Raw genomic sequence first — 13,397 nt, forward strand, 5'->3', positions numbered from 1 at the left:
TGATGTAGTGAAGGTGGATTGACAGACAAACCAGCCTGTAGTGAGAAGCAGAGGTGTAGCGCAGTGTAGGTGTGAAACCGTTAAGATAAAGAGAAAGGGTGCAGTGTTTTAGCTTGCCCATTGGAGGGCAGTGGAGAGTGTAGGAGTGGGACTGAATAACTGCCATTGGTCAAAGAAACTGTTAGGTGATGGTGGAACTGGAAGTATAAAAGGCTGAGGGAAGGTTCTGGAAGAGTCACTCAGCGAAGGGAGCACAGTAAAGAGGAAGTTCTGCTGAGGAAATAGAGACAGTGGAAAGGCTCCAGAGAGGACTGACAGTTGAGGTGGTCACGGGGGGGTGGCCCAGAGGACGGTAGCCGCAGACGAAGACGGCCTGGGGCTATCATACGGACGGTGTGCTCAGACTGATGCAGTGCTGTGGTGGTTGGGCCTAGGCCAGCCACAGTGGAAGAGCCACAGAGGACGCCACGATTATAGTTACAAAGGAAGTGAAGGTACCGGGGCCTATGTACAGAGAAATGTGAAACGGCTGTCGTGAATTGCTGTTGTCGACAGAAGGATGGGCACTAAAAACGGACCTGTTCAATACAAACTCTGTCTCAGTCTCGTGTTTGTCTGCGGCAAGAAGAGGGTCCCCCCCCACAGTTGGTTATCCTACAGATGATACCTTAATACAAATTTTTGAAACAAGGTACTGTATCAGCACATACCAGGTGTGTCCAGTCTAGGGTTAAATTTCCGTCTATACTTCCGGAGTCAGGCACAGACAGACACTCACAGGCTCACTTTGTATTACACCAGAATTAAAAAAGTAGAAAAAGGGAAAGGTATTCATAGCGTACACAAGTATACAGTGATGTGGTACTTTTAAATCTTCGTATCTATTTCAATCTCAGTAAGCCAGTCAAGAATCTCTGCTACTGGAAACTACATGGATACAAGTATAGACGCAAAGTCGAGTGTTAGCAGAAATTTTGGAATTACTCATCGCGGGAAAACCTCCTGGTAGATGTTGCAGAGGCGATGCAGACCCTCAATTACTCTGTCTGTGGAGAAAGCGAAAAAGGTTCTTTGTGAAGAAAGGATTGCTATGTCGCAGTAGCGTGGATCACATCACCGTTACTCGTCTCCATCAAATTGTGATCACAGGGAGAGATGTACCCATGGTCCTCACTGCCTATCATGATGTGTCTGGTCATTTTGGAGTGCAAAAGACAGAAGCCACAGGCCGTAGGCGATTCTATTGGATTGGCATGAGAGGAGACATTGAAAAATGGTGGCAGGAATGTCACACGTCTGTGACTATCACCACTGTGAAAGGTGATCATAAACCACCACTGCATCCGTTTGTAAGTTGACGTCCATTTCAAATGGTAGCTATTGATCATCTGAAGGTAGAGGCCAGCAGGACAGGCCATAGCTACATCTTAACCATCATTGATCAATACACCAAATTTCTAGTGGCCGTCACTGTGAAGGATTTAACTGCCCAGACTACACAGCGGTGGAGCAGAGAGAGGTAAGTATTGCAACTTGCAAGTGCTGTGGCCATGACCAAGCAGGGGGGCACAATCGTGGTCGACGGTACTGGCACAGGGCCCCTCATAGTACGCTGGTGTGTCTGATGGCGAGCGGGCCCTCCCACCGTCTGAGACACTGTATTGTACTATGAGGGGCCCTGTGCCATTGCCGTCGGCCATCAGTGGGCCCATCCACCTGTTCAGAGCAACGGCATTTGCCCGGGTGCGCCAGGTCTTGACCCCAGCCGTTGGGGGAGGGGAGGGCAGCCCAGTTAGGGAGGTTTAAAAATTGGCATAAGTAGATGTGTTGACTGGACATTCAGCTGCTGCAAAGGGCATAATTGGGCAAGTCCGAGGAAGAGGAGGAAAAAACCGAGGGACTTTTATGGTAACCTGTGTGTCATCAGGGGAAGGTGGGACAAAATCCTTTGAAACCCATGCATGGTTCATTTTAATGAAGGTTAGATCATCAACATTTTGGGTCGACAGACGGGTCCTTTTTTCTGTCAGGATTGATCCAGCAGCACTGAAGACTCTTTCAGATAACACGCTAGCAGCAGGGCAAGCGAGCTCCTGTAAGGCATATTGTGCCAATTCAGGCCAGGCGTCCAGTATAGAGGCCCAATAGTCAAAGGGGAATGACCTGTGAGGGAGAACATCGATATGGGAGGAAAAGTAGTTTGTAACCATAGTTGACAACTGCTGCCTCCTGTCACTTTTAATCGATGCAGTATTAGCAGTCGTGTGAGCGGTATTTGAGAAATCATTCCACAACATGGTCATTAAACCCCTGTCTCCAACGCCACTTCTGCTGTGTGCACCACGAACACCTCTTCTATTGTGCCCACTACGGCTCGTGGGAGAACTAGCACCGCTGCTGTGTGCTGGGAAAGCCTCAAACAAACGGTTTACCAGAGTTGCTTGTTTGTTTGCCAATATTATCTCTAGGTTCTCCTGTGGCATGATTGTTATGAATGGGTCACCGTTGAGGAAAACAAGACCAAGCTAAGTCACAGAAAACCAGAGAGGTTGGTAACTACACGGATTGCAGACCCCTGATCCTAACCACACAACTAACAGCAGCCGTGGAGCATACCTATGATGATTCTAGATGCCTCGTCACAGCCGGAGGACTAAATAAGCCTAAAGCAAGAAAAGGGGAACTCTAAACTGCCCCAGAGCAGACCCCAAAGGAATAGACAGCCCCCACACATGTATTGACAGTGAGACAAGATGAATCACAAACACAGGTAGGAAACTAGGCTGAGCAAACGATGGGGCCCACACTAACTAGAAAGGACAGGAAAGGAAAGGAAAAGATACTGTTTGCAATCACGCCAAAAAAAACCCTGCAAAAATGTCCACCACTTCTGATAGCAGAAAATACCCTGAAGTCACTAGACTTCTCCCACTATATCAGCATATTCTGACAACAGAACAAAAAGCAAAATAGCACATACAATGACATAAGAGTGGAAATTCAGCACAGCGCCAGCCGGGGTTGGCTGACCGCACAAAAAACTGAATAGACCAAACCAAATCAAATGAGAACATAAGCAGAGAACAACTTAGCTTGAGAAGGCAGGAACTGAGCTGGAAACTAAGACCTCAGGAGGCAGGAAAAAATCACCAGCATAGGAATAGGAAGTCGGCTGTCTTAAATCCCTTCTGAGACTCCAGATGTCCAGTCCTCTTCCTCATTATCAGGTGGCAGGTCTCTGTTAATTAGATCAGCTTCACTACCTCCTGTCACCACCAGAGGGAGCCCGGAAAGAGAACTCAAAACTCCTCTGTCAGCACAACCAGCTCACTCACCAGAAACCAGAGGCAGACCAGAAAATGAGTTCACAACACATGATGTGTAATTTGCCTTTGTAGCGTGGATCGAGGATGCTGGCCAGCCAGTAGTCGTCATCCTTCATCATTTTGGCAATGCGGGGGTCCCTTTTTAGGATCCGCAAGGCATAATCGCACATGTGGGCCAATGTTCCAGGTGTCAATGATGCACTGCCTGTGGTGGGTGGAGGAGCAGTTTCTGGCAAATCCACATCCCTACAGTCACGCACAAACACTGTCCCTGACCTTGGAATGCCAACATTTTCTCTTGCCCCCTGAGAAACATCCTCCTGCCCAAAATAATCATCCCCCTCATCCTCCTCTTCTTCCTCCACCTCATCCAGGACAGTTCCCTGACCAGATAATGGCTGACATCAAGGCTTCCCTCCTCCTGCGCTGCAGACGCCTGATCCTTAATGTGCGTAAAACTTTGCATGAGCAGATGCATAAGTGGGATGCTCATGCTTATGATGGCGTCGTATGCGCTTACCAGCCGTGTGCATTCCTCAAAACACTGAAGGACTTTACAGAGGTCTTTCAGCTTTGACCACTGCACACCTTACAATTCTATGTCTTCCCTCAAAATGCCTGCCCCGTATCCTCCCACAAATGCATTACAGCCTGCCTCTGTTCGCACAGCCTCTCAACCATGTGCAGGGTGGAGTTCCACCTTGTTGCAACGCCTTTGATTAGGCAGTGCTTGAGGAGGTGGAGCAATCACTGCAGCTTCTGCATACGACTGGAGTGTACGGCCGAGCGACGGATGTGCGAGCACAGTCTTCACACCTTATGGAGCAGGGATGTTAATTCCGGATAATTATTAAGGAAGCACTGCACCACCAGGTTCAAAGTGAGAGCCAGGCAAGGTATGTGTGTGAGTTTTGCATGGGCTATGGCTGCCACAAAATTAAGGCCGTTATCACTGACTACCTTGCCTGCCTCAAGATGTAGACTGCCCAGCCATGACTCTGTTTGTCGCTGCAAGTAGTCGGCCAGTACCTCCGCGGTGTGTCTGTTGTCGCCCAAAGACATCATCTTTAACACAGCCTGCTGACGCTCACCACTAGCTGTTCGATAGTGGGACACCTCGTGTGCAACACTGCCAGCTGCGGATGTAGTGCTCATGCGACTGCGCTCTGTGGACGAGCTTTCGCTGATAGACAAGGAGGAGCGAAAGCATACAGCCAACTGTTTCCTATACCGTGGGCTTGGCAGCACTGTTCCACCACCGCTGTCCCCAGTGGAGCCTGCATCCACCACATTAACCCAGTGCGCAGTGATGGACACGTAACGGCCCTGGCCATGCCTACTGGTCCATGCATCCGTTGTGAGGTGCAACCTTCCACTCACTGACAGGGATGGCTTTTCGAGAAAAGTGCCGACTGGGTAGGTCATAGCGTGGGACAGCGTAGGCCATGAGGTTGCGGAAAGCTTCGCTTTCATCCAAACGGTAGGGTATCATCTCTAATGAGATTAGTTTGGCAATGTAGGTGTTCAAACACAGTGTACGCGGATGAGAGGATGAGTACTTTCTTGTCCTACTCAGAGTGTCTGGTAGGGTGAGCTGGACTGGAGAGCTGCATATGGGGGAAGTAGGGGTGGACCAGATGGAGTGAGAGGGGGTTGGTGATGGTATTCGTGGTGATGGCCTAGATTCAGTGTTGTGTTGCAAAACCATTGTGATTCCCTGAGTGCTTTGGCCTTGCGACGACACCTCCACATTTAGTGCTGGTGGTGTGCTTAATGGTGACGGTGGTCTTACAGTGGGGCTAGCGATGGAGTGTTGCTGGTTACCTTCAGTCGGAGCAGGTGCACATGTGCTACCTGAGGTTTTGTGGTCCGTCCACGCTTGCAAGTGCATGTTGATTAAATGTCTAAGCATGCAACTGGTATTCAAATTTCTGAGATGTTTACCTCGGCTAAAGGTCCTTCCGCACTTCTTACAGGTAACCTTTGCCTCATCAGTAGGATTTTGGACAAAGAAGTGCCACACTGCACTCTTCCTACTATGGTAAACATTTTCTGGCCTTGCACGCTGTGCTAAGTTGACCGTCTGGTCAAGCTGTCCTGCAACTCTTTTAGTTTTTGTTCCACATTTTAGGACAGCTACGAGCCTGCTAGATAACCGCTGCTGCCATGTCAATGCCTGCTGCGGATCCTTCTTCTTGCACTCCATGTAAGATTCATCTTGGACTGGGGAATTCAGGATTTGACTGGATAACCCAGGCATGGTATGTGAAAAGAGCTCCATAAAGTAATCTGAAGTGTGGGCTGCCGCTTTAACTTTTGGTGGGGGTGAAGGACACAAGGAAAGGGTTTTTTTATGACCAGAACCCTGCACTGACGACTCCGTGCTTGCTGGTTTCGAGCGTTCAGAAGAGGAGGCAATAGAGCTGGTGGCTGTTTCTGCAATGTATGCCAAAACCTGTTCCTGATGCTCCGGCTTCAAAAGCGGTTTTCCTACTCCAAGAAAAGGCAACCTTACAGAGGATAACTCAGGCTCAACACCTCCTGCCTTAGCTGCTATTGTGCTTTTGCCAGAACCAGCCGATGCACCACCACCATCAGTACCAGCTGCGCCCCCCTGCCCACGTCCGCGGCCTCTTCCACCATACTCCTTCATGTTTGGGAAAATGTACCAAAAATACCAGCAGAGAGATGATACTGTATGAGGAGCGTCCAGCTGTGTAAGGTGTATTAAACAAATTAAATCAACGTATATATTATGTTAGTCACAGACGCTCTCACAGTATGTATTGGACCATAATCCAACAAGCAGATATACGGAACTGTATCAGAAGTGTACAGCTGTATACGATTTTTGTGCAACTAACTATCTCCGTATATGTATTTACAAAGTGTCACACATAAAAGTGACTGTAATGCGATCGGCAGATATACAATACTGTTGGAGAATGGGACAACTCTATACGATGTGTGTAAGGAAAATTGTTAAGCTCCGTGTATTTGTATACGGACTGACACACGCTGTCTCTGTCTAGTTTTGACCATTCTCAAACAGCAGATATACGAAACTGTTTGAAAAACGGACACGACTCTAAGGTGTAGGTCTGGAAAAACGGAAAAACTCCTCGGCTTTTTTTTCCAGAGTCACACACAGGTAGCTTCTATTTGTCCGTGCTAGAAGGCGGTACACGGTAGTGTGTGAGGAGCGTACACTGCTGTACGGTGTATGTATGTAAAATTGTCAAACTCCATGTATTTGTATACGGACTGACACATGCTGTCTCTGTCTAATTTTGACTGTTATCAAACAGCAGATATATGAAACTGTTTGAAAAACGGACACAACTCTAAGGTGTAGGTCTGGAAAAACGGACAAACTCCTCGGCTTTTTCTTCCAGAGTCACACCCAGATAGCTTCTATTTGTCCGTGATACCAGCCGGTACACGGTAGTGTGTGAGGAGCGTACACCGCTAGATGGTGTGTGAAAAAAATGAACGCTCAGTAACTCACCAGGACAAAATAATAAAATTTGGAGTGCTTTGAAAAAAGCAGTTTGAACAGCAGTGTGCACACAGCAATGCAGCTAGCAGGTAGCCTTAAAAGACAGCCTAATCACCACCAGCGCTGCTGCACACAACAAAAATCCTCCCCCTTTCACTGCACACTAACTGTACAGTGAAAAGCGCTATCAGCAGAAGCAGTGTTTTTTTTCTTCTTCCCTGCCTATCGCTCTCCCTGTTCAGAATCAGCAGCAGCACTTCTCCCTATTGTAAGATCGGCAGAAGTGAGATGGCGGTCGGCGTTCACAGCCTTTTATACCCACTGTGACGCCACACAAAGCCAGCCAATCACTTCATTGCCCTTCTCTAAGATGGTGCTGGCCGCTGCGCATGTCATCGCTTTGCCCACAGTGTGCGTCCTCCATCATTGGGTGAGAAAAGGCGCTGAAAGCATAATTTGAAACGCGACTTTGGCGCGCTGATCGGCGACCTCATGGCCGACCTCACGCTAGGGTCGGGTTTCGATCTGTGAAACCCGACTTTGGCGAAAGTAGGCGATTTTTGAATCTGACCGACCTGTTTCGCTCAACTCTAGTATATATGTGTGTGTGTATATAAACCACATATAACTGTATAAAAGGCAAAAATTGTATGAAAAGCCATCATAATAATACAAATCACAACTGGTATAAGATATATAGATAAACTACTTGCAATTGCATCATAGTAGACAGTAATACTAGTATTTACAGCAGTTAGTCCTGACCAAAGATGGAAAAAGTTCATGTGTGTATGTATATATATATATATATATATATATATATATATACATATAAAAAATATATGTATATATCAATATATATACAAACCTGGAGGTTGACACTCTACTAGTTTCAGCAGATGTGGAGTCCCTCTACACGAATATTAGACACAGCGATGGTTTGAGAGCTGTGAGATACTTTCTTGATACATCTACATTGTCCACAGGTGTGAGGGACCTCCTGCTGGAACTACTAGAGTTCACCCTCACACACAACTTTTTTGTGTTTAAGGGGTCCTTCTACCTGCAGCTCCAGGGGATCTCAATGGGGGCGGCTTTTGCGCCCTCTTATGCTAACCTCTTCCTGGGGCTGTGGGAGAGGGACTTCTTTCTGTCAGATAAGGGGGTGTCGATGTGCCGTGTCCCCCTTTGGACGTGGTACATCGACGATATCTTTTTCGTCTGGCAGGGTGCCCCCGTTGACCTTGAGCAGCTGATATCCTCTTTGAATAACAATGACCGCAACATCCATTTGACATTTGTGCATGATACCAATTCTTTGGATTTTCTGGATGTTACCATCAGGAGGGACTCTGCCAGGTTGCTGCAGACTGACATCTTTAGGAAGTCAACTGCTACTAACTCGTTACTCCATACATCATCTGGACATCCTGATCACATGATCAGAGCTGTCCCTGTGGGACAATTTTTCCGGTTACGCCGTATTTGTTCCACAGACAGTGACTTCCTATCTAGAGCGGATGAACTTCGCCAGCAGTTTCTGGCACGCGGTTACAGCTGTAGATCGATCAAGAGGGCATTCAACAGGACTAAGCACGCATCTCGCCATGACCTCCCCTATAGTTCAAAACCACCGATTTCCACTAAGGATTCAACAGTGAGGTTTGTTACGACCTTTAACTCTATGTCCAATAGGGTACAGGAGATCTTGCAAAAAGCATGGCCCATCCTTCGTGTCGATCCCATAATTGGGAAATTTGTTACTGAAAGACCATCAATGTCTTTCAGACGAGCCAAAAATCTTAGAGACCATCTGGTCTCGAGCCACTTCTCTGGCCAGCAGCCATCCACATTTTTGGATAATTTCTCTGCTAGGTGTGGGTGCGTCCCGGGTGGCCATTGTGTCACCTTCCCTAACATGTTCCGCTGCGATTATTTTACTAATTCGAATGGTAGCAAGACTTTTAAAATTAGACAGCGTATCACCTGTACGACCAGATACAGGAGATTCTCTCTCCTGTAAAGTGTAAGCTTTTATAGTCAGCAGGGTGCTCTCACTCTTTCTCGCCTATAAAGTAAGCCTTTATGATCAGTGGGGTTCTCTCTCTCTCCTCTTGCCTACGTGTATTTTACAAACAATTACAAACTTTCCAGTATTGAAATCATAGACATTTTGGAAAATTCAGTGAATTTGAATTTCTAAAGATTCACTCATCTCTAATAAATATCCATTAGGCCAGGGGTCCCAGCCTGTAGCTCGGGAGCCACATGTGGCTCGCGGTCCCATGAATTGTGGCTCCCGGCTGTCTGCCAGCTTGGTGCTTTAGGTCCAGGTCTAGCAAACAGGTATGAAGAGTACATCTCAAAATGGTGAATTTTGTGAGTAGCTCTGCACAGAAGTGCAGATGTAGATGCACGTTTACTGGTCTTGGGGGTTTAGAGATGTTTTAGGTATGGTACGCTGGAGGATGATACTACCTGTTAGAGGAGGTGCTCTAAGCTGGATGTGACAGTGTGTTGGGAGTCCTTGATGGGAGAATACTGAATGGGGGTACTGTGGGAACCCCTGGATCTCGGTGTACTGCTTTGGAGTGATTTCTGTGGAAAAGCTTTGGTTATCATTATACCTGTAATGGGGGCTTTGATTGTCACTACTTTGAAGGAGATGGGAGCTGGATGTGGCTCGCGCCCCTCTCTCAGTTCTAAATGTGGCTCGCGACCCTCTGTCTAAGCTGAATGTGGCTCTCAAGGTCAGAAAGGTTGGAGACCACTGCATTAGGCTATGTTCACATTTGCACGGGAGGCTCTGAGCTATTTTATCCTGTAAAATTTTAAATATTGTCTGTTTATATTCTACTTGTGGATAGAGAATTAAAAACGTTTTATTTTTCCTTCTATCAAATGCTCCTTTTTATTCCACATTTTTTGTCTTAATGAGAAACAGATAAGAGGGTAAAGAGGACAGAAAGGAAGTGATTTTTCATGGTTCCCTGTTGTGTGTAAACAAGTTATTTTCTCCTCAAGTACTTCTTTGTTACAGATAGCCTGAATCATATTCATATATTCTGTTCTGCACAAATAAGTTCACGTAGAAAGATTTTTTTTAGCAACCTGTTTCCTCTTATGAGCCACAAACTTCTCTATTAGTCCCTTAGACTTTGAATGAAGCAAACTTGTACATTCTCAACTGTTGGTTTACTCAAACAGGTTCTCAGTATTCCTGTTTTCTTGATTGTTGGGGCTCTGTTAGTAGAAGTCTCAGCGAGCTGCAAATTATCGAAAGGACAAGTCCTAATTGGACAACCCATTCTTAAATGTTGTATTCTCCATTGTAAAAATTAAAATAACATAATCATGTCCTGCACCAGCGCCATTCCAGCGATATTGGCTCAGATACTGGAAGCACTGGGGGCCTGCAGGCAGACAGGACACTAGCAAGCAGATATTGAGTAGATCCTGGACGTATTGGAGCCACAGGCAGACAGAACACAGGAGAACTAAAAGTCTTATCCCTTTCATGACGTCCGCTGTACATGTACGGCACATGTCGGAAGCGGGTGTATGGAGCACGTTCCCGCAGCGAGCCCACCCTATACCTGACAGGTGATGGCTGTGTATTACAGCTATGACTTGCTGCTAACAGGTGAAGCCTTGCTGGGTTTCTTTTTCAGTGCTGTAATCTCCCTGCCACTGGACATTTACTCACCCTGCAGCGTTTTCACCATTTTTTTTAATGTCACTCCAGTCTTGCAGTGCCATCTTGAGAAGTAGCTTCAGACTGGTCAGAAGCTACATCTTGAGCTCTCAATACAAGTCTATGAGAGCCAGATTGAGGCTCCCATAGACTTGCATTGAAAAGTGACCCCAGGCACGCTCGATTAAACACTGGAGCTACCAGCAGGTCACTTATCGCCGGAGACTGATGGGAGCTGCGTCGAAAACAGATGAAAAAGGGACTTACATGTAAAGCACCATTCCAGCAGTGCAATAAAAAAAACCTCTGTGGAGTGGTGCTTTAACTTGTTAAACGCTGATGTGAATGTCTGATAGCAGCATTTAACATGTGACGACATGCATGCACATCATTCTCTTCGCCCATTGGCGCTCCCGTGACTTGATTACGGGTTGCCAATGGATTGTCATGACAGCAGACCCCTATGCCTGTCGTTACGGACCTCATTAGAAACCCTGCCTGTGGCCAGCACGTCCGGCAAATTCTTCATAATTATGCCACCAAAGTGGTGTAAATTCCAGCAGAAATATATTTAATGAATTTGATGGATCTTACTTCAGTACACTCCTCATCAAGACTGACATGCAGAATACTAGTTGTTATGAATCAGGCTCCGTACCTTTTCCAACATTACCTAGACGTACTGTATAAAAGAATGCAACATTTAATTAATAATAACTGAGTCACATAGCAATTTTTCCTACTTACAATTAAGATAGATAAATTTTTATTTTGTAGCTATATTTTTTTGTTTCAAACAAACTGCATAAAATGGAACCATGGGCTAAACAGAGGATGAAGTGATAACATTGTATGGCTGACAGCTTTGTGTGGGAGTGGAAGTTTCAGCACTATTATGCTTGGATGATGATTACAGGGGATTACCAGAGTTCTAGCATGCCTTGAACTTTGCCTTGGTTGGCAAGAAAGTGAGCCTTCACTCCATGACTAAAAATGCTATGCAGCCAAAAGCTGTGCTTCCAGGAAGGGATAAAGCTATGAAAATACAACATGCTGATATTACATCACTAGATGTGCATGGGTTATACTGTAATACAATATCCTTTCATTCCAAGCAGTAATTCCACCTTATGTTTTACTGTATAGTATTTCTTCTATGTATCTATTTTTACTTCATTACTTAACATCCAACTTTTATCTAATAGTCACATGAAGACGTAGAAGCTTACAGCAAAGATTATTAAGGGGCCAAACTGTTTGAAGCCATTTATTCTTCATCTACCCCATGATAGAGAACAGATCGTTAGGATCATCTGCTTCTACTTTGCTGTAGGAGAGAAGGTTAAAATGACCACAGGAGCAGCTTCCTCTACATTTGCTAAAATTGTACGGTATCAAACGTATCATGTGTAGTAGGGCCGATTGAGCGGGACCCCTAATCAGTGGCCTCATATCTTCTGAAAGGGGCTACCTCTGGGCCATGTACGCCCCATACCACCATCAGTAAATTTTAAACCGCATGAATGGATATGGAATATTTGCTTGAAGCAAAGTAGCTATGGAAAAAAGGAAAACAGAAATAGTAAGAATTCATTAACGTAGCACACATTGCAATGTGAATGAGTAAGCTATAAAACTGACTACTGAATCTAATTAAGGCACTTTAAAGTAATTCTAACTCCTTGTGCTTTAATGCCTGTGGTCTCCCTGCATATTGTAGATGTCGGAGTGACCAAAACTACCCTCCTTCGGTTTCACACTGGCGTAACAAAATGGAGGAGGTCATGAGGATGGAGGATCTGACTGTTTTACTGAAGAGAACGCATTATAGTTTCTGGAACACCTGGCACCATTGGATCTCAGGAATCAGACAAATTCATATTTAGTGTCGTGGACAAAAATTTTGAGACTGACACAAATTTTGCTTTTCACAAAGTATATTGCTTCAGTTTTTATAGCAGTAATTGGCATTAACTCTAAATTGTTTTGAAGAGTGATCAAATGAATTGCAAAAAATCAACCTTTTATCAAATTTTCAAAGAGAGAGGTTGTGAAGAAGGCTTCAGGGTCCTCAAGAAAGTCCAGCAAGTGCTAGGACTGTCTGATAAAGAGGCTTCAGCTACAGGATCAGTTCAACACCAGTGCAGAGCTTGCTCAGGAATGGTAGCAGGCAGGTGTCAGTGCAGCTGCATGCAGAGTGAGAATGCTCTTGGAGACTAAGCATCAATAAGGGCAGTAAATAAGCCACTTCTCTCCAAGACAAACATCAAAGAAGACTGACATTCTGCAGAAAGTACAATGATTGCACTGGTAAGGAGTGAGGTAGAGTAATTTTGTCTGATGAAGCCCCTTCAGACTGTTTAGGACATCTGGATGAATGATTGTCTGGAGAAGAAAAGGTGAGTGCAACCATGAATCCTGTACCATGCCAACCATAAAGCATCCTGCAATCATTCATGTGTATGGTTTCTTTTTATCCAAGATAGTGGCTCACTCACAATTTTGCCAAAGAACATTGCCATGAATAAAGAATGGTAATAAACATCATCCAAGGGTAACATCTCCCAACAATGGAAGAGCAATTTGGTGATGAACAATGCTGTTTCCAACATTATGGAGAACCCTTTTACGCAGCAAAAGTGATAACTTAGTGATTCAGTTAATAAAACATTAACATTTTGGGTTCATGACCAGAAAACTCCCCTGAGTTTAATTCCGATAGAGATCTTGTGATCAATCCTCATAAAGCAGGTGGACACACAAGAAAACAGAAATAGTGATGAACTCCAGACACTAATTAGGTAAAGATGGGTATGACCCAGAAGCTAATATTCAACATGCCAGGGCGAATTGCAGAGATCTTGAAAAATAAGGGTCA

At 45.4% G+C, this 13,397-nt stretch overlaps 1 protein-coding gene across 4 annotated transcripts in view; it reads left to right on the top strand.

Moving 5' to 3' along the window:
- Window positions 1–13,397, top strand: part of DOCK8 (dedicator of cytokinesis 8) — a 268,625-nt gene that overhangs the window by 136,897 nt on the left and 118,331 nt on the right. The gene's annotated exons all lie outside the window — the stretch shown is intronic.

The sequence above is a fragment of the Dendrobates tinctorius genome, unplaced genomic scaffold (genome assembly GCF_039654945.1).
Source record: "Dendrobates tinctorius isolate UK_male_01 unplaced genomic scaffold, ASM3965494v1 ptg000031l, whole genome shotgun sequence".
Lineage (NCBI taxonomy): Eukaryota > Metazoa > Chordata > Amphibia > Anura > Dendrobatidae > Dendrobates > Dendrobates tinctorius.